The sequence below is a fragment of the Caretta caretta genome, chromosome 2 (assembly GCF_965140235.1).
Source record: "Caretta caretta isolate rCarCar2 chromosome 2, rCarCar1.hap1, whole genome shotgun sequence".
Taxonomy (NCBI): domain Eukaryota; kingdom Metazoa; phylum Chordata; order Testudines; family Cheloniidae; genus Caretta; species Caretta caretta.
Genome location: NC_134207.1, coordinates 125,433,883 through 125,459,478, shown reverse-complemented (window position 1 = coordinate 125,459,478; position 25,596 = coordinate 125,433,883). Strand labels below are relative to the sequence as shown.

Below are 25,596 nucleotides of genomic sequence, written 5' to 3'. Positions count from 1 at the left end.
GTTTTTGCTCTAAAATGAATGCTTACATAAAGCAAGACAAAAATTGTATCTGCTCTTCCATCACGTTGAAAAATTAAATTTCATCCCTGAATGTTTCTTCATATTTACATCTGTATTTGGGATAATTCTGCCTAGAAGACTCCAGTAGGTTAATGGGTCAGATCTTCCCCTATGGGGAAAAATGCATATAAGATCCAGTTTATATCCTATACTGTAATTCCATCTGATGTGCAGGTTATGCCCCTTTTTTTTGAAGAAGGCTGTGGGCAGGGGTTTCCAAACCACCAGATCTTGGACAACCACAGATGGGGGGGTTAGTTGCACAACAGCCTCCTACACCATATTTCTCCTTTCCCGCATAGCACCACAACTCTCTTAAGAGGTGTGATACCATAGCCTCCTCGCAGGCCACTGACCAATATCCCCACAGCTTCAGCCTGAGAGTTTAATTGACTGGTAGAGAAAACAGCTTAAAATACTATTTTTGGAGTAGCAGCCATGTTAGTCTGTATTCGCAAAAAGAAAAGGAGTACTTGTGGCACCTTAGAGACTAACAAATTTATTTGAGCATAAGCTTTTGTGAGCTACAGCTCACTTCATCGGATGCATCTCATGAAAGCTTATGCTCAAATAAATTTGTTAGTCTCTAAGGTGCCACAAGTACTCCTTTTCTTTTTGTAAAATACTACTGAGAGCATCAGCAGTATCGTGTATTGCAATCTCCCCAGGGGGATAAGCAGAGATTATGCTATAGGGCACAACTGTTTCCCTCCACCCCAGCTATGTACCCTTTGTGCTAAGCCAGACTCACTTGCTTTGGGTATTTTCCTCTCACTCATTCAGATGGAGGGGACAATTAGAGCCAATGTTTATAATCGTTCTCTAATTGTGCTCTTTGTTTAATACCACAAGACTCTTAACTCAGTGCTTAGCTCTTCTCTCTCTCGTTCTCTTTCTCTCTTCTTTTTTCCCCTGAAGCAAATGGTGGTAGATCTTGCTAAAACTGTTCATAGTGATTGATATAGAGTGTTTCTGAGAGCTGGAAACATATCTAGTAATTACACTGTTCAGACATGAAGATTGTATTACCTCAAATTGCCTGGAATGATGTCAATTTATCAAACTTCCTGCAAGGAGTTCATCTCTGCTGTAAAGTGATCACTTTTCTCTCTGTTAGGTTGCTTTATCTAATACAAAGGGTCCAGAGGGGATTTATCCACTGTCTCTTTCTACCTCATCTTCCCTTGATTCTACTTGACCAATAAGGAAAAAAATGAGACAGTGTTTTGCTACTGCCTTATTATTTATTTTATCGTCTTTCAGAACAGTGGAGGGAGAGGATATATAATTTGATTTGAAAGCCCAAGACAGTTTAAGCAACAGGGCTTTGACAGAACAGCAGTAATCATGTCTGCTTACTGAGGTAAAACATGGTCTGTTTGTATTCCATACAGAGAATTTCAATTATTCTTGTTTAAGACCAAAAGATTAAAAAGTATAAAGCTTCATTTCCTATTGAGCGCCATCTTAGTGAGTCTTTAATACACCTATCAAAGTATACTTTCTGGATAATTTCTTTTTCTGTTTAGTGCTGCCAATTAAGAGAGATACTCTGATTATAACGCCTGACCCTACCTGCCTATTTACGTCACAAAATACTCGATAAAATGAGAATTAGCTTTTGAACCATCCACAACAGACTGATTTATAATATGTAAGGTATGAAGCAAAAACTTCAAAAGAAACAAGAAATTGTATCCAAAGAGATAAACAAGATGTGTAAATTGAGCATTCCTGGCCTTTCCATACTGTGTATGTCATGTTAATGCTTTGAGATCAAAGCATCTAAAAAAATTAAATCTTTTGTGGGAGATTTATTGTAGAGACATCTAGATCGCTGCTGTTTTCAATTCAAAGTGGTGACATTTGGCAACAGTGTGAAACCAGATTTAATTGTTTTCCATATTCTATTGTGAAGCACATAGGTTTCCACTAAAGCCTGTTTGGTGTGCTCACTGTGTGGAACAAGGCAAGGACACATTGTATGGGTTTTAACCTGGCTACAACTTTATTAGTCAAAATACATCCAAGGTTCCTGTCGGGGGACAGACCAGTGCAGTCACTTGAACTCCGTTGATCCTTTGCCATTTCTGGGGGGGGTTCCCACCATAGGGGAAGCCAGTGCTCTCAGCAAGAGAGTCTCTGGGGTCCACAAAAGCCTGCAGGCTAGTAACTCCAACCATATTATCACCATACCAGGAAATATGTCCACGAGCAATCCAATATCCGTCTTAGCCTCCTGTCCTCACAGGACATCAGTGGGTTCAACGCATGCCCTACCTACTGTGCCAAGACTAAATTCACCTCCAGCCCGGGGCCTAGCTGCCCTTGCTAAATTACATACTCTCTTGTAAGCTGAGTTCACAATGTTGTGCCCACAAATCCATATCCCCAGCCATAGGCATGCTCTGAAACATTCTATGTGACAGGCGTATGGAAAGAAGTAGATGTGGTTAAAACCTGCAGTGCTTATGGCCCGCCACCTGCATCTGCCTCCCCTAAGACAGCCACATGTAGGATTTATAGGCCCTGGATCACCTGTGTCCCATAACCAGACCTCTGATGCCCCAAGACCCAACTGGGTAGCTCCGTTGCGGCCACTACACAGAATAAGTGGGTACCATACTCTCCTGGTAGACAAGAATGGCAGTCCCTTGTTAAACAGTCCCACAAACTGAAATTGGTTAGAAAGGAGCATCCCCCATACAGTAGAGGGGACCTGCACCAGGTGGTCAATGAGTCACACATGCTTGCAGGGGACACAGGTCCCCCACACCAGAGCAGTGCAGAGCAATAGCCTTGCCCACCCCAGTTTAATCATTTTTTTTAAAATCCATGGACCTCAAGCCATAGAGATTCACTGTCCCACTACACATCCTGTAATTTGAAAGCCCACCTTGAAGAGTCTCCCCTGGCTGGAGTGAAAACTCCGTGACTAGACAGCCCAAATAAAAGTCAACAGAAAGACAGCCTCACCCCTAAAATGGTACATCCAAGGAAGACCCTCAACTAATTTCCTAAGGAGCTACAGGATACCTGGCTTGCTGAAATTGCTCCACATCCTGGGAGCCCTGGCCCCACCTGCCTTCATTCTGCAGATCATGAATTCCCAGTAGGAATCCAGCTGACCCCCAGACCTGCAGTAAAAGGCTACCCCGGAAAACTGGTTAGCTATACTAAGACAATGAAACTGCTGAATTTGGAATTCTGGTATAGTTGAGGCCCTCAGTCCCCCTGAAACTCTTCAAACTCCATTGTGTAAGCTAAAAAGGTGCCCGTTGCAAGTGTACCCTTGTCCACAGGTACTGCTGTTAGCAGCCACAATTCACGAGGGCTGCCAGCATCTTTTCTGGCACTCTCTTGGCCTCTGGTGTTAGTACTCCGAATCTGTTGACCTGCAATCAAGAGATCAGTATGGCCATTAGGCCCAGGCACATGCATGGCAGTGAAATTAATTTTGCATGCACATTTCTGCTTGGTAGTGTTAATTGTTAAATAATCCTAGGATAGAAGAGAGTGCTTTGGGAGCTTTAGTCACATTAAGGATGATGCCATGTGTGTGGAGTCATGCCTTCTCCGCACTGTCAAGGGCTGCTGTGGCTCATTGTGGGAACGGAAATTTCTCTTCAAGGCACTGGGTGAGACATGAGATAGAATAAGCCCTGGTGTCCTGGTAATTCATACCAGCAAGAGTGTAGTTAGGTGCATTCCATTCCTGTCAGATAGGACAGACAAGCCTCTGTCCAGAGCACAATGTGCACATTTCAAAAAGCATGTACCATTTGGTAACTCCATCCCAGGGGTGGCTGTTGTCATCTCAGCACCTGATGAGCTCCCTTTCATGAGAGCATAACTAGACTAAACTCCCTCCAAATGCTTCCGCTCAAGACAGCACTTTCAACTGGGCCTCTGAAAAGCCTTGTTGAGACTTGATTATCTTCACTTAGGAAACAAGTACTGCCTATTGGATTTCTATTCTACAAAGACTCTCAGGTGCTTGTATCCTTTGTGCCCCTAGGATTTAACAAAGAAACCTACCTCAGCAACTCACTTTGTAGCTTGGCAGGGTCTTCCACATTTGGGGGTATGATTCAGCAAGGCATAGCTGCTGGAGAAAACTCAAGCCAAATCTATGACTATTTGACAATATTACATCTAAGAATTTTCTGCAAGCAGCACCTCTATTGTTCCTGAGTTCTACCCTTCCAAAATTGTTGAAAATATTTCTGGAGCTGACATAATATGAAAGGTGGCTTACATTAAGTAAGAAAGACATTTCTCTAGGCAATAGCTGTGATAATGCCAGAAGAACCTTAGGAGCGTAGGTCTTTGGCAAGGAATAATATTCTGTAGGCTTTGTCAGACTTCCATGATTCTTTGTAGGTGAGTCAAAGTCCCAAAATGCCTTGTGTCTATAATTCTTTGTTTTGAAGCTGAACATTAGCTGAAGCTTAGCTTATTATCAATGATGAATTTAATGTCCTCTTGAGATGCATTTACATAAATGATTGAACATGTATCCTTGCATTTGATTGTTCCATAACCCCCCATTCTCCACATCTAGATCCCAAAAGTATGTGCTTGAAGGTGAGCAGAGGGTGAGTAAGCAAGCATGCCTAAGCAGTGTGGGTAAGTACATGCATCAGGTTGGGGCACAGCCCGTTATCTGTGCCAGTGTGCAAAGTGGAAGGGAGCAAGAGGCATGTACTTGAGTTTCAATAATCCTCCACCCTCATTCCCATACCATACCATAATGCAATGGTATTCTTTTCTGTCTGACTTACCCAATCTGATTAAGTGAGCTGTAGCTCATGAAAGCTCATGCTCAAATAAATTGGTTAGTCTCTAAGGTGCCACAAGTACTCCTTTTCTTTTTGCGAATACAGACTAACACGGCTGTTACTCTGAAACCAATCTGTAAAGGTAGCTGTTCCCTCATTTTCACAGGTGGTAGCAAGAGGCATGTACTTGAGTTTCAATAATCCTCCACCCCCATTCCCATACCATACCATAATGCAATGATATTCTTTTCTGTCTGACTTACCCAATCTGTAAAGGTAGCTGTTCCCTCATTTTCACAGGTGGTAGCAAGTTGTGCCAACCACATCAGAACAGTTTTCTGGTGCTGATCAATGTATGGTCAAAGTACACCATCCTCCAAGCCTTCTCTCAGAGTGGCAGGAACATTCACCTGTACTGGGAAATTTCACAAAGCCTGGAGTAGGTGGGCATTCAATGGACTATGGCCCAGTGCCGACAACTGATGAAGCAACTGAGAGGCCTCTACAGGAGGACAAAAGACTTCAATAGTCACTCTAGGAAGGCTTGTTATATATGCCCCTTTTACAATGACCTGAACTGGGCACTATCAACGGCTCCCAGTACAAAGCCTGAAGTGGCTCAGAACCCCTTCCTGAACCCCACTGGCCTCATCAGATGAAAGGATGCTGGTGAGGGCCTGGCTGAGGAGTCAGCAGGGACTGACGAGGGTGGCCTGGAAGACCTGAAAGATGAGGAGCATATCATTTTGCACCCCGCCAGAGGAGCCGGTTGAGGAAGCCCCCCTGACGAACCAAGGAGGGGACCCCAAGCTGCAGCAGGAACGAGAACCAAAGTAAGTTATATTGGATCCCCATCCTCCTTGCCAGTCACCCTTCTTGCTCTTGTGCTATCTTCCTGATTTGAAGCCCAGCTCCTGCTCTGTACCCCCCCACACAAAAAAAGAGTTACCAAAGTGATGCCTGTATTGATTTCCCATGAACCATTATTATGCATTTAGCAAAAGCTATAAAACAGATTATTCATGAATAAGGCTACGTTTTAGTCACTGGTATTTTTAGTAAAAGTCATGGACAGGTCATGGGCAGTTAACAAAAATTCATGGCCCATGACCTGTCCATGACTTTTACTAAAAATACCGGTGACTAAAACTTGGGCCGCACATGCTCTGGAGGGAGGGAGGTGACCCAGAGGCACTGCAGATACTTTGTGTGTGTGTGTGTGGCTGGGGACCCCTGCTGGTGCTGTGCGGGGTTGGGGTGGCTGGCAGGCTCCCTACCTGGCTCAAATGAGCATGTCCCTGCAGCTCCTAGGGGGAGGGGCGTCTGGGAGTTTCTGAGCTCTGTTCCCGCCACAAGCTCCGGCTCTGCTACTCCCATTGGTTGGGAACAATCCAGCTGCACAATCCAGGGGAAATGGGAGAAGGATCTGATCTGGCAGTTGGATAAACACAGTGTGGTGTCCCTTTGCAATGGAGAGGTGAGGAGCATGTTGTGCTTATCTGAAACTTCATGGAACAACATAAAGTTGAAGTATGTGTTTCTTTCTTTCCCTGTCCATTTCACTGTTGTTAAGCAGGTACAGTGGCAGGTTTTCCTGTGATTCCAAGGTGAGGCAGATTGGGGAAGGGGCTTATTTACATGGTTCACATCTCCCTTTGCATGGAAACTCTGTATGCTAGCTATTGAATATGGTCAATATATAGTCAAATTGCCTCCCAGTCTTGTAAGCATATTTCAGCAAATTTCTGGTGTAGCAGAAACACCAGCTGCTTTTTCAGGTTCAACAACAGTGCAAATCTGCATGGTCCACCTTCAGATCTGACCAAATCCTTCCAGCCAGCAGTATTTAGAGGGATGATCATTAGCGCAAACATTTCCCTGACATACAGTGCTGGATCTCCTCCAGAGGATTGGAAAACCACTTTTCTTTTCCATTCGGGTATCTTATAAACCACTATGTTCTCTGAATGTTGGCCAGTCTTTCCAGGGTTTCACACATGGATATTCATGAATCTGCCTCTGTCGTCCGCTAAGCCTTGCAGAACAAATGAATGGTAACTTTTTCAGTTCACGTATTCACTTGCCCCTTGTTGATGAGACATGAGCAAGAACTGCCATCGGCAGATGGCTGAATGAACGCAGGGGATAGCATCAATAACACACAGCAAGTCAGTTACTAGAGTGTCACCCTGTGATGCACAGAAACCTGGGATTCTGTCCCCAAATGGTAGCACTAATATCATAGGATAAAAGTGGCAGTGTGGACAGAGTATATGTGTGTGCGTTGTGTTATGACTGTGTTGAGCACAGCATATGTGGAAACTTGGCTTGGGTATAGGGAACATGCAAGAACATGTACATGGTCAGGTAACTGGGTATGTGTGCCAGTGTAAACATAGCCTTATTCTGACCCATTGGCCATTAAGAAATATGTGCAGATGGCCTTTGATTGATGTGGGGCAGATGGTTTCTCTGATTGATAATGATCTATCGGGAGATGCTTTTAGCTTATCAGGAACTACGCTTTACAGATGTTTTGTGTCATAATGTCTTTGTTACAATAAGCAGTAAATTAGTTAGGTAAACCAGATAGCATGAAAAGAACTCAATGGGTCATTTACTTTGTCTCTTTTTCAGTAAACACACATGGTGTATAAGGGGGAGAGTTCCTGAGTGTTAGCTGGAAATTAATTGAGCTGCAAAGTCATTTCTCCAGGCTGGTTTGACAAGTATGACATTCTTTTCTAAACTACACTGTATTGATCTTTGACCAAGAATCTTTGATTAATAAATTCTAATTGAGCCTGTTTAGTTGACATCTTATATTCTTATCATTAAAATTTGAACCCTCACCAGATTGATTCACTCATATTTTCAAAACACTATGAGATCCTTGGACAGAAGGCATTGATATTTGTTCAGAACTTAGACTGTAACCTCTTTTGGGCAGGGACAGTCTTTTTGTTCTCTGTTTGTACAGCACCTTGCACAATGGGGTCCTAGTTGTTACCCCCATAAAAATAAATAATAATAAATATATTTTGTGCCCCACTGCCTTCCCCAAACAGCCTGAAAAACATTTTATTGTTTGCTTCCCTTAGTTCTGAGCATATCCTTTCTGTTTACCTTTTAAAGGCCTAAAATAGACTGTTACAGACATCACAGCTGTGGGCCGTCTAAGATTGCCCAATGCTTGAAAGGACCACTGCTGCTGGTGTGTCCACTGCCACTACTAGATTCTTTGGCATAAAAGATACCACCTACTGAGGGAAAGCATGTTATCAGTGTTGGCTGTCAGAGTGAGAAAACAGTGACACTGAACAACACAGCCCTCTCCCCCTCCCTGAGAAGAGTAAAAAACCAAAGCCTACTGCAAGTCTTGTATAGGTGTTATAGATAGCACATTGCAAATAATAGTACTTCTGACCATGTCATTACTGCTACCACAATCTCCCTACTCAACTATGTCCTGGAGAAAGGTGTGTATAATTTGGCTGGGGCTCAAAATGGAAGGGGAGGGGAGTTTTAGTTTAGTTACTGAGTCCTGTGGAGGATGATTGGTTTCTCTAAGCAAGTAGAGCCAAATCCTGAAAGCCTCACTCAGGCAAAAATTCCCACTGAAATCAGTTAAGAGTGAGGCCTTGTCTGTTGTATTGTTGTAATTAAAACTGTTTTTTAAATGAATCTAGTTAAACCAGTGAAAATCTCTATGTGGACATATTTAGGCCCCAATCCTGCAAAAATGCATGCCCATGCTTAACTTTTAATATATGAGTAGTCTCACACTTAGGCCTCAGTGAGTATGTCTGGACTGCACACAAAGCCTGAGGTTCTGACTCCAGTTTGAGCCCAAGTTCCACTTTCATCCATGCACAAATTAGTCTGACTTAGGTCAGCAAGCACTGACTTAGGTTAACCAAGTCCTAGGAGACTGCTAGGGGTCTAAGTCAGAGTCCAGGTCCTGCTGTGATTCAGGATAAGGCCAAGACCTGTCATTTAGCAGTGTGGACACATCTCAAGCTTCAGGCATGAGTCAGAAGGTCTGCCCAGTGCAGTATGGATGTGTCTAGCTGTCAGACCTGGGTCCAGCAATTGTCAACCAAGGTTGACAATGCAGTGTGGATGTTGAAGTGCAGGCTTGGAAACACCAAGTCCAGAAACCTAGGTTCCACAGACCGGGGTTTATAATGCAGTGCAGACCTACCCAATGAGGCTATGTCTACACTACATCGTTTACAGTGGTGCAGCTACACTGATGCAGCTCCACCACTGTAGTGCTTCTGGTGAAGACTCTCTAAGCTGGCAGGAGAGAGCTCTCTCTTTGACTTAATAACTCCTTTCTCCATGAGAGGAGGTAGCTATGTCGGCGGAAGAAGCTCTCCTATTGACATAACATTGTCTACACCAGTGCTGAGGTTACTATAACTTATGTCGATCAGGAGGTGTGGATTACTTACATCTTCGAGCAACATAAATTATACTAAAGGAATTTGTAGTGTAGACATAGCCTGAGACTACTCACAGTGAATAAGTTAATTGCAAATGCAAATCTTTGCAGGATCAGGATTTTAAATCAGTTTACAGCTGGCTTGATTTATATATAAGTCAGTTGTAAACTGGTTTCAGTGTGTCAGCACAGGGCTTTGCACTGATTTAAGTGAATCAATTTAAATATGGATTTTCCTTAAAGTGTTGCAAGTTTTGTGTGTACACGAGGCTTAGGTATAAACCTAACTAAGACCATCAGATTTTGATCAAATCAACATTGTGGGGAACCTGCACAAAACTCTTTCTTCATACGCATACAAATACCTTTAAATAATTTACTAGAAAACCTAGTGTTGTCTCATGTGAATTCACACTTTTCTGATGTTTAACACATCAATCATTGATTACAAAAAAGGGAGCAGTAAGGTTCAAATCTGTCCTAGGTCAGGAAAGGCAAAATTGTTATGAATGATGTGAAATATGTTCTGTTCAAATAGATTTCAAGAGATCCCAAAATGACACCTGCTTTGACTTTCTACTGCATCTGCACACCAGCCAGTGGTGTGCTGAGATTTTTGTGAACTGTCCATGGAAGCTTTTTGATTCCCTCCTTCCTCAATCAGCATATCTTTGAATGTGTTAAACCTGCTTCAATGGGATTGGTCACATAGTAGACAATTAGGAGCTTGGGGGAATTTAACACCCCACAAAATTTTAGGGATTACTTTAATAAATAAAGGAATCACTGAGTTTGGAACAGAGTCTCATTTGTCTTTCTTTACTAAAAATTGACAGATTTACTCATTGTACAAAACTATTCATTAAAGTGACATTCAACAGCTACTATTCTATTATTTTTAGCTCTAGGCCCCACCCCCTGCAAATAACAAAAGTTGTTTATGATCCTGGGAAGTCACATATAGAACTGGTTGAATTGTCCCCCCCTCCCCATCATTGGAAAATTTTGAATTTGAAAAGAAATTAAAAACCAAAACTGAAAACTGAAACATTTTGATTCTGAAATGCTGCTGCAGTACCTCATGGGGGTTGTAGTTTGTGTTACGCATGTTCCCATTCTCCTCTGTAGGGCTCCTATTTGAACTACATCTCCCATCATGCACCACAGTCATCCTCTTGATAGACACTTTTCGTGAGTGGATGAAAAATAGATACTTTTTTGCAAAAGAAATATGTTTTGTTTAAAAAATCCAATTTTCTGTAAAATAAACAAAAACAAAAAAAATAATTTCAAAAGAAATTTTTGAACCAGCCCTAGTCAAATAGTTCTTTGTTCCTGACTGGCTGAATTTATCCCATATGTTTTGGAGCCTCAGAGAGATGCTCTCTTTCCCAGAGAGTGAGACAGATTCTCTTATTCAGCTGGCAAAAAATTTCTTTGACAGAACTTATGTTTGCCTGGCCATCAGTCGCCTAGTACATATACTACATTCTGAATTTCCTTTTGGTTTTATATTTGAGCCGTATTTCCCAATTTTACAAGCAGAATTTTTTTTTACCTTTTTTGTGAGAAGTATAATTCATGGATGGAGCCCTGCTCACAATAATTCCCTGGCATCATTTTAGTATTCTATTTGGTCAGAAGTAAGGTTCAGTTATGTGTTTTACACAGCTGGCACACTGCCCCATCACATAGTGTGGAAACTTTGAAGACACCTCACAAGATCCAGCAGGTCCAAGGAAATGGAGAGATGTATGGGACACCATGTGGAGCACAGCTCAGCCCTACTTGTAAGAAAATGAAGCTTGCTTGCAAAGAGTTCTCCAACCATCCGTGGAAGACAGACAATCCTTGTTGGAAATTCAATGCTCAGAAGAACCAAAAGAACATTTTTGGAAGAGACAGGTGGACAAGAGGATGATGTGTTGCCTTCCCAGAACCAAGACACATGATATTCTAAGATTGGATAGGCTTCTGAAGTCGACAGGCTTTGGTGATGGTTCATATGTGACAGAACCATTGGTGATGGTTCATATGAGCAGTAATGACATTGTGTTGCAGGATAGCAGATAGTAGATGACTTCAAGCAACTTAAAAGCTTGCTGAAGAAAAAGAATTTCCAAGCAATCTTCTCTGTAATCCTCCCTGTTCCACAAGTGAATGAAAACAGAAGGCAGAAGCTTCTGGAAGTGAACTGCTGGCTAAGTAAGTGGCGTAGGGTGGAAGGTTTTGTGGGACATTTGTCCGTCTTCTATGGGAATAGGGGAATGTATAGTTTGGATGGCCTCCATCTTAGTAGAAGGGGACCAATCTTCATGGGGTCAGGCTGGCTAAAATAGCCAGGAGCCCATTTAACAAATAACAAAAGTGGAAGGTAAAAAGAGAGAAGATATGAGCACTCAACACAAAACTGAGATGCTGAGAACAAAATAAATCAAGGAACCAAAGGACATGAAGAGAAGAAATTCTTGAATTGCCTATACACTCATGCTAGGATCCTGGGTGACAAACAAGTGTAAGCAGTGTCAGGATGAGCTCCACCCTGACATCTGGTGGTGAGGTGTGGCAAGTTGTGGAAAAGAACTTCAGGGGCCGATCTCATTTGCATAGGCACACCCACCACGCCTAGAATGAGACCATAGCTGCCCAAATGGTCACTTTGGCTGCTGTGGGATCCCCAGTGTCTCTGTTATTGGGGCAGGAAGAATAAATTGTTATTACCCTGATTATGGGAACTGTGCTTGGAACTGTACGTGGCCTTTTGTTATGATGGAGGGATTCACCATCAACTAAGTAGCACTCGCTAGGCAAGGGTCATGGGTTCCAAAACTGTGTGAATGGAGAGAGGCTGGGGACAAGTACTAATACTTGGTGGCATGGGCCTCTTGGTGAGGGCCTTACATGCTAATTGCACTTCCTCCTCTCTCCACTGTGGAATATCAGAGCTAATTTTGATTTCATTAGAAGTCTAGTTATAGGCTGCTGAACTCATTTTGGGCTGACAGTGCACCAGCACTGGGGCTCCCCTACTACAAGCTGAATTCACCTAAGAGCTGAAATCACTGAGTGTTGTGTTAAGTAGTGGGGGAGCCTGAAGATATATTGTGGAGCAGTTGGTGGGCCGGCTGGTGGAGCAGTTTGTGGATGGCAGGAGCTGCTTGTGGGCCGTGGAGCTGAGAGAAGGCGTTCGTGGGGCGGCTGGCGGAGCGGAGCACAGCTGAGCGAAGGAGTTCGTGGGGTGGCTGGCGGAGCGGAGCGCAGCTGAGCGAAGGAGTTCGTGGGGCGGCTGGCGGAGCGGAGTGCAGCTGAGCGAAGGAGTTCGTGGGGCGGCTGGCGGAGTGAAGCGCTGCTATGGAGCTATGGGGCGGTCAGCTTCAGATCATGTAAGGTGCCTCTTACCCCCGTCCCATTTCCACCCAGGTTGGGAGGTAAAGCTCCGCAGATAAACTTTCGAACTCTGGGGCTGCCCTGACCAGGGACAGAGACTTTTGGGGCATTGGACTTTTGGGACTTTGGGTGATTTGGGGTTGCTGGACTCAAGAACCAAAGGGAAAAGGGCATGCCCCAATTTGCTTGGGGTGGGTTTTTTGCTCATGGGTTGTGTTATGAATCCTGTTGGTGGTGTTTCCCAAACATAATGCCACATTGTTTCTCTCTGTTATTAAAAGGCTTTTGCTACACTCAGACTATGTGCTTGCGAGAGGGGAAGTATTGCCTCTTGGAGGCGCCCAGCGGGGGTGGTATATATTTGTCCCAGGTCACTGGGTGGGGGCTCGAGCCGGTTTGCATTGTGTTATTGGAATGGATCCCCTAGATATTGAACCCGGCCCTTGTTGCTGCCAACTCTGACGGGCAGAAGGGTTACACAAGAGAATTAGAATTGCTCATTTATGAGCATAAATTCCATCTAGTTGGTATTAACAAAACCTGGTGGGATGATTTGCATGATTGGAATGTTAAAATAAATGTTTATAATCTATTTAGGAAGGCTCAAGTGGGCAAAAGGGGAGGGAGAGTGGCACTCAATGTCAAAATCACATTACTTGTTTCCAAGTCACTGATAGCTCAGAAGAAAATTATCTTGAATGCTTATGGAACAATGTCCTAACAGTTAAACCACAAGAGGGGGTATCAGCTGGTGTCTGCTGCAGACCACCAATTATGAAACAGGATGACTGACTCCTGACACACCTATATATAATATGTCAAAAAGACCCTGTGTTGTCACGGGGGCTTCAATCTGAGTGACACATGCTGGAGTGGAGGTCTCATACTGCCAGTAGTAAAACTCCTTGGAAATTATAAGCATCATAGAGGGCAATTTCCTAATTTAAAAAGTATTGCAGCCAAAATGGGAAAAATCTTTATTCAACTTTGTCCTAAAAGATAAAGAGAAACTGATCATGGAAATAAAATTGAATGGTTGCTTAGGTACAAGTGATCCTGACTTGATCACACTTGTAATGTGCAAACAGAATAAAGTCCAGACCAGCAATATATATACTTGGTGCTTTCATAGGGCCAATTTCACAAAACTGAAAACAATTATGAGCTAAATCAGAAGGATTTAATTAGCAAAATGTGAATGATAATTGAGAATCATTTAAGAACTTCTTACTGGATGCCCCAAAAGCCACAATCCCACAAATGAGGAAGAAGACTGTGCTGGTTAAAAAAAAACCTTGGTTTAGAGGGAAAGTGGAGGTGGCTATAAAAAGTGTGTGTGTATAAAACAAATGGAAGAAAAGAGAAGTGATAGTAATGAATATAAATTAGGAATTATAGAAAATTAATATTGGTAGCCAAGGGACACAAAGAGAAATCTAGTCCATTATTAGATGGAAATGGTAGAATTGTCAATAATGCTGCAGAAAAGGCAGAAGTGTTCAATAAATATTTCTGTTCTGCATTTGGGGGGGAAAGCAAACAATATAGTCTTATTGTGTGGTGATGATAACACTTTTTCTATTCCACTAGTACCTTTGGAGGATGTTAAACTGAAACTACCAAAGTTAGAAATTTTTAAATCAGCAAGTCCAGATGATGTGCATCTAAATTTTTTAAAAGAGCTGGCTGAGGAGCTCACTGGACTGTTAATGTTGATTTTCAATGTGTCTTGGAGCACTGGAGAAGTTCCAGAAGACTGAAAGAAAGATAATGTGTCAATTTTTTTAAAAGGTGAACAGGATGACTTGAGTAATTATAGGCCTGTCAACCTGATATTCATCCAAGGTAAGATAATGGAGCAGCTGATAAGGGATTCAATTAATAAAAAAATAAAGGAGGGTACTGAAATTAATGTAAATCAATATGGGTTTATGGAAAATACATCCTGTCAAACTAATTTGTTATCTTTTTTTTTGGATGAGATTACAAGTTTGGTTGCTAAATGTTATAGTGTTGACATAGTATACTTAGACATCTGTAAGGCTTCTGTCTTGGTATCTCACAACATTTTGATTAATTTTATATCATTCTCTATTTTAATTTGACACATGTTAAATGGATTAAAAACTGCCTAACTGATAGGTCTCAAAATGTAATAGTAAATGGGGAATCATCACCAAGTGGATGTATTTCCAGTGGGATCCAGCAGGGATTGGTTCTTGGGCCTATCCTATTTCACATTTTTGTCAATGACCTGGAAGAAAACATGAAATCATCACTGATAAAGTTTTCAGGTGACACAAAAATTTGGGAAGTGGTCTGTAATGAATCACTGATTCAGGGTGATCTCCATTGCTTGGTAACCTTACCCTGCTCTGCTGTGAGAACCCTGACTCCTGGGATGTTCACGCACAGCCTCTGGCATGTAAACTGCTTGGATTGTGCAACTGAATGACACTAGACAATATCTCCAGTCCAAGACACAATCCTAGGAACCTCCATCTTGCAGTGTCCAGTTATGCCCACTGGACGCTGCAAGCTTATATGAGTTTGTCAATTTAACAAAGAAATTGATATCACCAGGCTTGTTATCCCAAAGGGAGTCTCTGACATGCTTCAAACCAAATACATTGCTTCAGGTAGAATAAACAAACAAACTTATTAACCACAAAGATAGATTTTAAGTGATTATAAGTCAAATCCCAAAAAGTCAGATTTGGTCTAATGCAATAAAAGCAAAACACATTCTAAGATGATCTTAACACTTTCAGTGCCCTTACAAACTTAGATACTTCTCACCACAGGTGTCTGGTTGTCCTTCTGGTTGCTTCTCACCAAAGGTGTCTGATTGCCCTTCAGCCAGGCTCTCCCATTTGATCAGCACTTCAGTAGCTTGGTGGTGATGTCTATAGATGGAGGTGGAAGAGAGAGGAAGAGCATGGAAAACATCTCTCCCTTTTATCATATTCTTTCTTCCCTCTTGGCTTTGTGCCCCCTCCCTTCAGGGTCAGGTGAGTATTATCTCATCATAGTCCCTGACTGACCAAGGGAAGGGGGGTGACTCAGTGGAGAGTCCGACAGATCCTTTGTTGCTGCCTAGGCCAGCATCCTTTGTTCCTGTGAGACTGGGCTGGGTTTGTCCCATACGTGCCCTGATGAGGTGTGAACTGCCCCTCTGTTCCTGGAGAGTTTTGCCTGGCCTTGTTTTAAGCTAGGAGGACACATTTTCAGCCTCATAACTATATACATGAAATTACAACCTATAACATTACTATAACAACAATGCTCAGTGCATCATGAGCCTTATGAAGACACCCGACATGACAAACTTTGCATTGGATACTACGCAATCATTTTATAAGGATGAACATGGCAGTGCAGGGGTTCTCCCGAGGCACAGGGTGTCACACCCTTCATATCCTAATCTATTATTTCCACCACCCAGAAAGTGTTATATTAAGCTGAGAGTACAATCAGATCATGCAACATTTTAGGATCCCTCCATCTTGGTTCGATATGAAACAATAAATTGATCTTAGGACAAATCTGAACTGAGTTTCAGCCTCCTGTTATGGAACCCAAAACTGAGCAAAAATCTCCTTCTTTTGAGTTGTATTACAAACAGGTCTACAGAGTGACTTTTTTTGATATGTAGCTAGTAGAAGTGTCAAAGAGAAAAAAATGCATTAAAATGGATACTAAGGAAACTTTAAGAAAAGCCTGTGCAAAACTCAATTTTTTGGAGAGCAGAGAAATAAAGATTATATTTAACAATAAAGCTCAATAGTTCTAGTAAGCTGGCTGTATCTCTTGTTTAGCACACCATCAGCAGCAAGGCCCACTAACAGCTAAACAGTTCTCTTGGGGAAAAAAATCATTGAACAGCCAGCTTTGTGGTGATATTCTCATCATGTGAGCTGGAATCTTGGAGCACATAACAGACTCTCTCCACCTTGACTTCTCTATAATTTTCAAACATCAACCTCAGTAAAAGATATGGGTCTGATGGATGAAGGTACAGCACCAATTTTAACTCTCATCCTGGTCAAGTTGCTGCTTGGTGTTGGTATACAAAAACAAATGTGAGGGTCCCCCTGTAGAAAAAGCAGTAAGTATGCTAGCGTGTAGCCTTTAAATATTTTATATCTAGAGTGCCTTTTTCATTAAGAATACACTTTTATTTCTGACATTGAGAAAATGGCTCAGGATCATCACTTAAACAAATTCTTTTTAAATGCAGATTTTGAATTGCTGCCAGGACTGAATACAAAATCCTTGCAGAGCAAACACTATAAAAATCAGTAGCAATACCTGCCTAGAAGTAAATTTTTCTGGTCATGTCTACTGCATTTCTTTAGTTTTATGCCTTTGCTTTTCTTAAAAAGGAGCAGCCTTGGACCTGGCTAACCTCCATAGAATTATACCAGATAATGCAGCCTACCACACTGAGGGAACTACATAAATAATAGATCGTCATAATTAATAAACAGACATTCCTTAAAGATTTTTTCCCTTTTAGAACATCATAAAAAAGATTAAACTGTTCTGATGATTTTTTAATGATTTATTAATTGCCTGTGCATATACACAAACACAGCCACAAGCACATAGGGCCAAATTTTCCTCTGATTTACATGTATGTGCACTTATCCCTTTTGATTCAGTAGAACTGACCAAGACAGTTTATGTTAATGAGCTGAATGAAAGCAATGATAAGTGTCTTCTGAACATTGCTGGGGATCTGTGGCTGTTTCTAAATTGTTAAGCTTCACTTCTAGGATGCGAATAAACTTCCCTTCTTCTAGGAAGGAACTCTGAGAAAGCATTATTGAGAGGCTTGTGATGAGTAAAGTCTGAAACAAAGGAAAAGCTGATATAGTTCTGTGGTGGTTTAGAATGACCCCAACAAAGCCATCATTATGGTAATAGGCCAGAATGTACCCCCAAGAGGTAAGTGCAGAGTAGCCTTGTCACATGTACATGAGGTCTTAGCTGCCTTTGTAGAATATTACCCCCTTAGTTCTTTGGTCCTGACAGAAGCCAGGCAGGGAAGAAAAGCTGGATGAGTGGTGGGCTTGTAGTAGGGGATGGGCCAGATGCAGAGAGGAACTGGAGCAGCTGAAGGCAGGCAGGGACCAGGTGGGAGGAGGAAAAAACAAAACGAAACCTTGGGGCAGGAGAGACCAACCCCGGTGTAAAAACTCAAGCATTTTCTTTTATGAAAAACAAAATGTATAGTATTCAGAGTAACAGCCGTGTTAGTCTGTATTCGCAAAAAGAAAAGGAGTACTTGTGGCACCTTAGAGACTAACCAATTTATTTGAGCATAAGCTTTCGTGAGCTACAGCTCACTTCATCGGATGCATACCGTGGAAACTGCAGCAGACTTTATATACACACAGAGAATATGAAACAATACCTCCTCCCACCCCACTGTCCTGCTGGTAATAGCTTATCTAAAGTGATCATCAGGTTGGGCCATTTCCAGCACAAATCCAGGTTTTCTCACCCTCCACCCCCCCACACAAATTCACTCTCCTGCTGGTGATAGCCCATCCAAAGTGACAACTCTTTACACAATGTGCATGATAATCAAGTTGGGCCATTTCCTGCACAAATCCAGGTTCTCTCACCCCCTCACCCCCCTCCCAAAAACCACACACACAAACTCACTATCCTGCTGGTAATAGCTCATCCAAAGTGACCACTCTCCCTACAATGTGCATGATAATCAAGGTGGGCCATTTCCAGCACAAATCCAGGTTTTCTCACACCCCCCCACCCCCATACACACACAAACTCACTCTCCAGGAGTGAGTTTGTTGTGTGTATAATCAAGCCCACCTTGATTATCATGCACATTGTAGGGAGAGTGGTCACTTTGGATGAGCTATTACCAGCAGGATAGTGAGTTTGTGTGTGTGGTTTTTGGGAGGGGGGTGAGGGGGTGAGAGAACCTGGATTTGTGCAGGAAATGGCCCAACTTGATTATCATGCACATTGTGTAAAGAGTTGTCACTTTGGATGGGCTATCACCAGCAGGAGAGTGAATTTGTGTGGGGGGGTGGAGGGTGAGAAAACCTGGATTTGTGCTGGAAATGGCCCAACCTGATGATCACTTTAGATAAGCTATTATCAGCAGGACAGTGGGGTGGGAGGAGGTATTGTTTCATATTCTCTGTGTGTATATAAAGTCTGCTGCAGTTTCCACGGTATGCATCCGATGAAGTGAGCTGTAGCTCACGAAAGCTTATGCTCAAATAAATTGGTTAGTCTCTAAGGTGCCACAAGTACTCCTTTTCTTTTTGAAAATGTATAGTATGTAATTCATTTCACAAATACGTTTATTCTCCCAACATAAAAAAGTTATCCTATTTGTTGTTCAAAATGAGCAATTTTTATACAGTATAGAAAAGTTGAGTTGCTAACTAGTAAACCCAGTGCACTATTGTATCTGCCCTTCTGATGATACATTTCTATAAATTTATTTGCTTTTTTCAGCATCTTGTACTCTACAAAGTCTCAAGCAAAGCAATCCAAATATGCTGCAAATATGTTTGCTTGGAGCTCAACTCCTGGGCAGGAATGCAGGTCTTTTAAAAGTTGACAAAATGCTGAATTAAACAGTCCTGTGATTCCTCCCTTCTCCCCTCCCCCAATTTCCTAACAATTTGCAGCAACAGACATTGACACAATTCCCTCATAAACTCAGTATTCAGGATATTGTCTTATCAGTCACATTTCCACCTCTTTTTACTGTTCTGGGCTCAACCTATGACCTTTATATTCTGGAACAGTCATGTTGGCTAAGAAAAGGAAAGATTCCATAGCATCTTTGATTCATCTTTCAATTTTGTCCTTTTGTGGTTCTAGTTCTTTGCTGTTAATTAGATCAAATCAGCTTTCCACAGAGACTATGACAGCAGAGTCATCAGTGTGTGATCCGTCCAAGTCTGTCCAAAACCTCCTTCAATCGCTTTTTGACATGTGGTACCTCTTGGCAGAATCCTTTCTGATGTGAAATTTGTGCTATGTAATGATCAAAGTCCTCCTCAGACTTAGTGCAAATGACAGTATGCTTATAATCCATGGATGCAAATGTAGAGACACATGGCCAGGTTGAATGCACTACTTCAACCTCTTTTCACCACTTCATACAAAAATAAGAAAATTCAGATGTTACAGGACTTTACTTTGGGGCAGAATGACCAAATTCTACCCTGATTTACATTCTTTATAACCTCATTGAAGTCAATCCATAAGACATGTTAGGACAGAATTTGGCCCTTAGGTCCTACAGCAATGTTAACTCAGCCATATTGCATATATCGCCTATGTTAAAGCATATTATGTACATTATAAGAGCTAATGTAAGGTGCATTAAAGTAAATAATCTAAAGTGAAAGATGGAACAAATTTTATCCCTCATGCAACCTTAATGACTTTAATGGAATTACATTAGGGATGAATTTGACCCTAAATGTATAACAAAAATAATTCAAATGTACAATTTCACATTAGTAGAAGATTTTGTCTGCCAGCATTGATAGACCAAATAATGGACCCATGCAGTTAAATCAGTAGGGATAACTGTTTTAATTAATGACAGCAACATACTTCCACTGCTTATGCAGCTGTTTACTGCAACAGACACAACTGTGCACAAAAATGGAACTGTGTAGACCAGTAAGGAAAATAAAATTTTGCTTTACAGATGTAACAGCTTGCTTTATCACTGTTTGCAGTCTCTGCTGGCAAATGTGATCTTCTGTAAATGTTGAACTGTGCAGTTCAGTTAGTGGGGAGACCTAATGTTTCCTTATTTAAACAGTTGAGTTTGAGTCATAAAGTTCAGATCCAAATCCAAGCACATTTACAACCTAATTGTGTTCTAATTTTGTCCACCGTCCATTTCAGAATACAGAGATGGTTACAATTACAAAATATTTGCATCTGGGTCCAAATCTGATTGTCTTCAAACTTTAGGAGGAATTGGATTCAAGTGTTCTTGTTTTACTACAGTTTTTTTCTTTTGCACAAGTTTGCACCAATCATCATAGACTGTAAGACAAGTTCTGTTTCAGGCTGCATGTGCTTACCTCTCACTGACATGTACTTGAAACCTTAAATTTAAGTATGGAGCTTGAGTGCTTTCTTGAAGAGGGTTGTTTTCTTACATAGGGGCCTCAATTAACAAGAAATAAAGGAAAGTCACATGCTGGACCTGTTCATGAATATAATGTAGAAACATAGGTGCTAGGGGTGCTGGGGGTGATGCCATATCCCCTGGCTTGAAGTGGTTTCCAGTATATATAGGGTTTACAATTTGGTTCAGTGGCTCTCAGCACCCCTGCTTTAAAAATTGTTCCAGGACCCCTGTGTAGAAATGTTTCTAACTTTTAAATGACCAAGTTAATTGTTTTTAGACATAACGAAGTGGTCCCTCATTGAGGGCTAGTTTCATGACTAGTTTGAAATTTTAAACTTTGTCCTTTGAACAAATTTTAGACAACACTATTATCAATTGTCCTTTGTGACTAAGTCAAAACAGACTGAAATTAGTTTATTCAATTTGAAAAATAAAATACATGACCCACTGCAAGAAAACAAAATGTTTGTAACAAAATGGTCCCTTGGTGACTCAACTACATTTTCCAGAGGGCCATGAAACTTAAAGTTAACAGTTCCATTCTAGGTTGAAAAACAAACAGATTCAAACTAAGTTGTATTGCATAGTGCTTAAAACTGCCAAGAGGACACCCTAGATAAAAAATAGCTCTTGTTGGCTACATTTTTTCAATAATAACAGACATAATCCAACTTCCAAAAAACAAAACCAAAAGATATATTTAAACAATATTTACTGTAAATCAAGGCATTGCATGTATTTCTGTGTTATATAATATAGCCGTAACTGTGCTAAAAAATCAGCCACTCTTAATTATTTAGTTTTTGTCCAGAGAATCCCAACAAATTATCCTCACATAAACTTTTGTATTTCCTTTGGGTTATCTTTTTTTTTTAAAAAAAGAAAGTTCCAAAGAAAGAAATAAAATGAAAGATTAGAATATTTTGGTTGGAAAGGAGAAAAGTCTTCCAAATATGTTAAAAATATATAAACTAATCCATGATACACAGAAGACCAGTCAAATTTTCCAGGTTACCTTGTTCTATAGGAACAATGCTCAATACAATTAAATGGCAACTAATTTAAAATAGTTAAAAGAAAAATTCTTTTTAGACATCTTATAGCATTCCTGTGGAATTCAGTGTCACAAGATAGTATTGAGTGAGAACTCCGTACACATAAAAAAAAAAAGATTTAGAACACATCAGTTAGAATAATGCCTGAAGTTACACTAACTACAATAAAATTATAAAGGCAGACAATCTTCATGCTTCAGAGAATAAACTTCTTCCAGCTGGGCTCAGGAAGTAATCAGGAATTGTTCTTTATGGCATGTCACACAAATACATTATTGGGAGATTGTGTCTCCCTGTGAAATATCCAGTGTTATCTACTGTCAGAAAAACTATACTGAATTAGCTGGACCATTGGTTTGTTCTGGTATGGAAAGGCCTATAATCTAGTGAATTGCTAATTCAGCCCTCAGTCTTTGTAGTGCCACATGAGTGCTTCTGATCATGGGTTTCCCACTATTTGCCCCCATCCAAGATCTTTAGTGTTGTGATCCTTGACAAAACCTGTTAGAGTGCTAGTCAACCACTCGTTAGTTATTCTCCTGCATAGGCTAGGGACAGCTTCTGTTTTGGTTGGATCCCTATCGTGGCTGTTTATCTCCTCTCTCTGATGTTATTCTGTGGGAGGATTCATAGATTCCAAGGCCAAAAGGGACCGTTATGATCACCTCATCTGACCCCCCTGTAAAATACAGGCAATTGAACTTCCCCAGAATCATTCTTAGACAGAACTTTTAGAAAAAACATCCAATCTTGATTTTGAAAATTGTCCATTATGGAGAGTCAACTGAGACCTTTGGTAAATTGACTCAGTGGTAAATTGTCCCCATTATTCTCATCATTAAACATTTACTCTTTATTTCCAGCCGGAATATTGCCGCCCAATGATTTGGGCTCTGTCTTGAAAGACATTCTTCCTGCAGTAGGCGAGAGAGAGAGAAAACATGCTTCAGAGGGAGCAGAAAGGCTGCACTTTCCTGCTCGTTCACAAAGCCAACCCAGTCTTGGCACTCTCAGTGGCTGACGTGTATGTTTTTGGTGGGTGGCCTGACTGGGCAAAATGTGAATTTATGCTACAAACTTTTGGCAGCTCTACTCAGTATAAAGAAAGAATCTAAGTGTATCTCTCAAGAGGGCTTGGGAGAAATGCTTATTCAAAGACAGGCAAGCATATACAGTTTTCAGGATCAGTGAAGAGTTTAAAGAGAAAATAGCATCCAGAAGGCAAGGCATTCAAGTTACCCTCACAATCTCGTAACAGGCTGACCTTGTTGCAGACTAAAAATCAAAACCAATATCCTCAAATAAATAATAATAATAATAATAATAAAAACACCAGCCCTGAATGACCTTCAAGATGCATGCAGTAGTAAGTGACAGGTGCTCAGCATTTTAAAAATTATTTAGGTGCTTAAATTTAAAGTTAGGAGCCTAATTTTAGGTTTCTGTGTTTGAAAATGTTAGCCAAACCTTTTTAACACAACTTTTTGTTGTTTGTTTTTGAGCCCTCTACACGTGTAGAGAATTATGGCCAAGATTCTGATACCTTTCCTCGTGGTGAGCAGTACATCACTCCACATTGATTTTAGAAAGAATATGCAAGGAATAAAGTTCTAGTCAGCACAAGAATTGGAATCAGAATTTGTCCCTATATAAGCAATAGGAATATATAATAATAAACTCAGCAGACCATTTTTAACTACATGACAAGTCACCAAAGTATACTATTTCTCTGAAGCCAAAACATTTTGTGGGAAGTATCGGTTTCAACAAGTTTTCTTCAAGAAGAGTGTTTTGATCCCGGGCTCTTTGGTTTCTTCTGATTGGTGTGTGTGTGTGTGTGTGTGTGTGTGTGTGAGAGAGAGAGAGAAAATCTGAATTCAAATCTGAATGGAAAAGCTCAGGTTTTTGATCTGAAAACAGACATTTTGCCACAACTAGGTTTTGTGAAAACACTTTAAAGATTTTAGTTTTGTTCCAATGCGGAATGAAAACAAATATTGAAACCTAAAAAATGTCCATGAAATGAAATTGTCTTCCTCTGGTTGATTTGGGTAATGACCCTAAAGCTGCCAGCAGAACTTCTGTGAGTCTTCTCGGTTTCTCTGTGTGTATTTTTTCAGTCACTACTCCCTGCTGCCATGGAAATTGGCATTGTTTAAGTGCAGTACCGTGGTGTACTTTTCTCCTATTTCAGACATGCTATGTTCACTCCTAAGAAAGGCAATAGCAATAGCCCTGTATAAATTATAAAGACACAAACATGTTAATGGAGGATAATCTGTGCTTTCTCTGCATGGTGTCTAACTTGCTGCTTCATGCCCATCTATACACATGTGAAACTCAGTGAATGTTTTCAAAGCAAAACTCTTTTTAAGGTTATTTCTATAGAAATGACTTGTTCCCTTCACCCTCACCCTCTTGATTTTGAAGGTTAAGGAAGCAAGTGCTTGCATACTCACCATAAATTAAAGCTGCCTGTACAGAATTCATGACTCTTGTTTCACACAATGGAGAAAAGGAAGCTGTCATTGTCTCTGTCCTTTTCAGGCTTGGGTTGATCTGTAACAGCAGGTGCCTTTGAAAGAAATGTTGTTGGCACTTGTAACAGCAGACTGCCCAAAGCTGCATCCTTTTTATTTAGGAAAAGGCCATTGTTTCTTTTGATGCCAGTCTGTCAGGGGAGATCTTTGTAGAAGAGCTCAGGCAAATTAAATGGCACAAAAGGTTTAGGAAACATGTCTGCACTGAAGAATTCATGGGCATCAGGTCAATGGTCACTCTTAAATATAGTCATAAACTTGAATACCATCTCCGTAATTGCTTGAGTCATAGCAAACTGAGAGCACTTTAGACTCTTTATTTCTGTTGCTGTCTTTTTTGTTTTGGTTTGCTTGGGTTATTTTGGTTTATTCATGTGACTGGGTGTGTAACAGGAAAACAAAAACAGATAACCTTTCCATTCACAGGAACATACATAACTCTGAACCTTTTACATAAATAATTATGGGGAAGTAGGTGACAAAGAGAATACTAATGTAATTTACCAGAGGTAATTTATGTAATCTGACACACAGGCACTGGCTTCCTCCAAGCCCCAGGGTGCTCAACTCCCCGCTCCCCCACCACCCGCTTCCCCCAAACTCCCACCCCTGCCCCACCTCTTCCCCCCCACTCCGCCCCACCCCACCTCTTCTCACCCAGTTCTGCCCCCTATTCTGAGCATGTCCTGTCCCTGCTCCTCCCTCCATCCCCCACCAGCACCTCCTGCACACTGTGAAATAGCTGATCATGGTGCGCTGGAGGCACTGGCAGGGAGGGGGAGTTGATTGGCATGGCTGCCAGCGGACAAGAGGTGCTGGAGGGGCAGGAGGGAGCTAGCTGCCAGTGGGTCCTAAGTACCCACTAATATTTTTCCATGGGTGCTCCAGTCCTATGATCTGACAGATTTCTTTGGAAAAACAAAAACCAACCCAACCAAGCAATTCTGAAAAGCATCAGAACTTCATTAGGCTAATCAGCATTTACAGATTTTCATGGATAATGCTGCCAGTGTGACACAATTTTAGGTAACATACAGTAGCGAGATGTCAAGGTAATGTCATTAATTCAGATGTGTTAATGAATATAAGGGATCAGTTAATGCGTTTTTTCCCCCTATTCATGGAAAGTGGGGATAGCTGTCTAAGGGCTTTTCTTCACTACTGGAGAGATTGACCC

At 41.3% G+C, this 25,596-nt stretch overlaps 1 long non-coding RNA gene across 4 annotated transcripts in view; it reads right to left on the bottom strand.

The window, feature by feature from the left end:
- Positions 1–25,596, bottom strand: part of LOC125632044 (uncharacterized) — a 73,730-nt gene that overhangs the window by 6,830 nt on the left and 41,304 nt on the right. The window contains exons 2-5 of one of the 4 annotated variants that reach the window (XR_012667060.1): positions 15,475–15,581; positions 14,853–14,929; positions 10,367–10,545; positions 5,105–5,256 (exon numbers count right to left, since the gene is read on the bottom strand). This is a non-coding gene — a long non-coding RNA (uncharacterized LOC125632044). Of the gene's footprint in view, positions 1–5,104; positions 5,257–6,118; positions 6,877–10,366; positions 10,546–14,852; positions 14,930–15,474; positions 15,582–25,596 lie in introns of all 4 variants that reach the window. The other 3 variants (XR_012667059.1, XR_007355155.2, XR_012667061.1) reach the window with 3 other exon arrangements.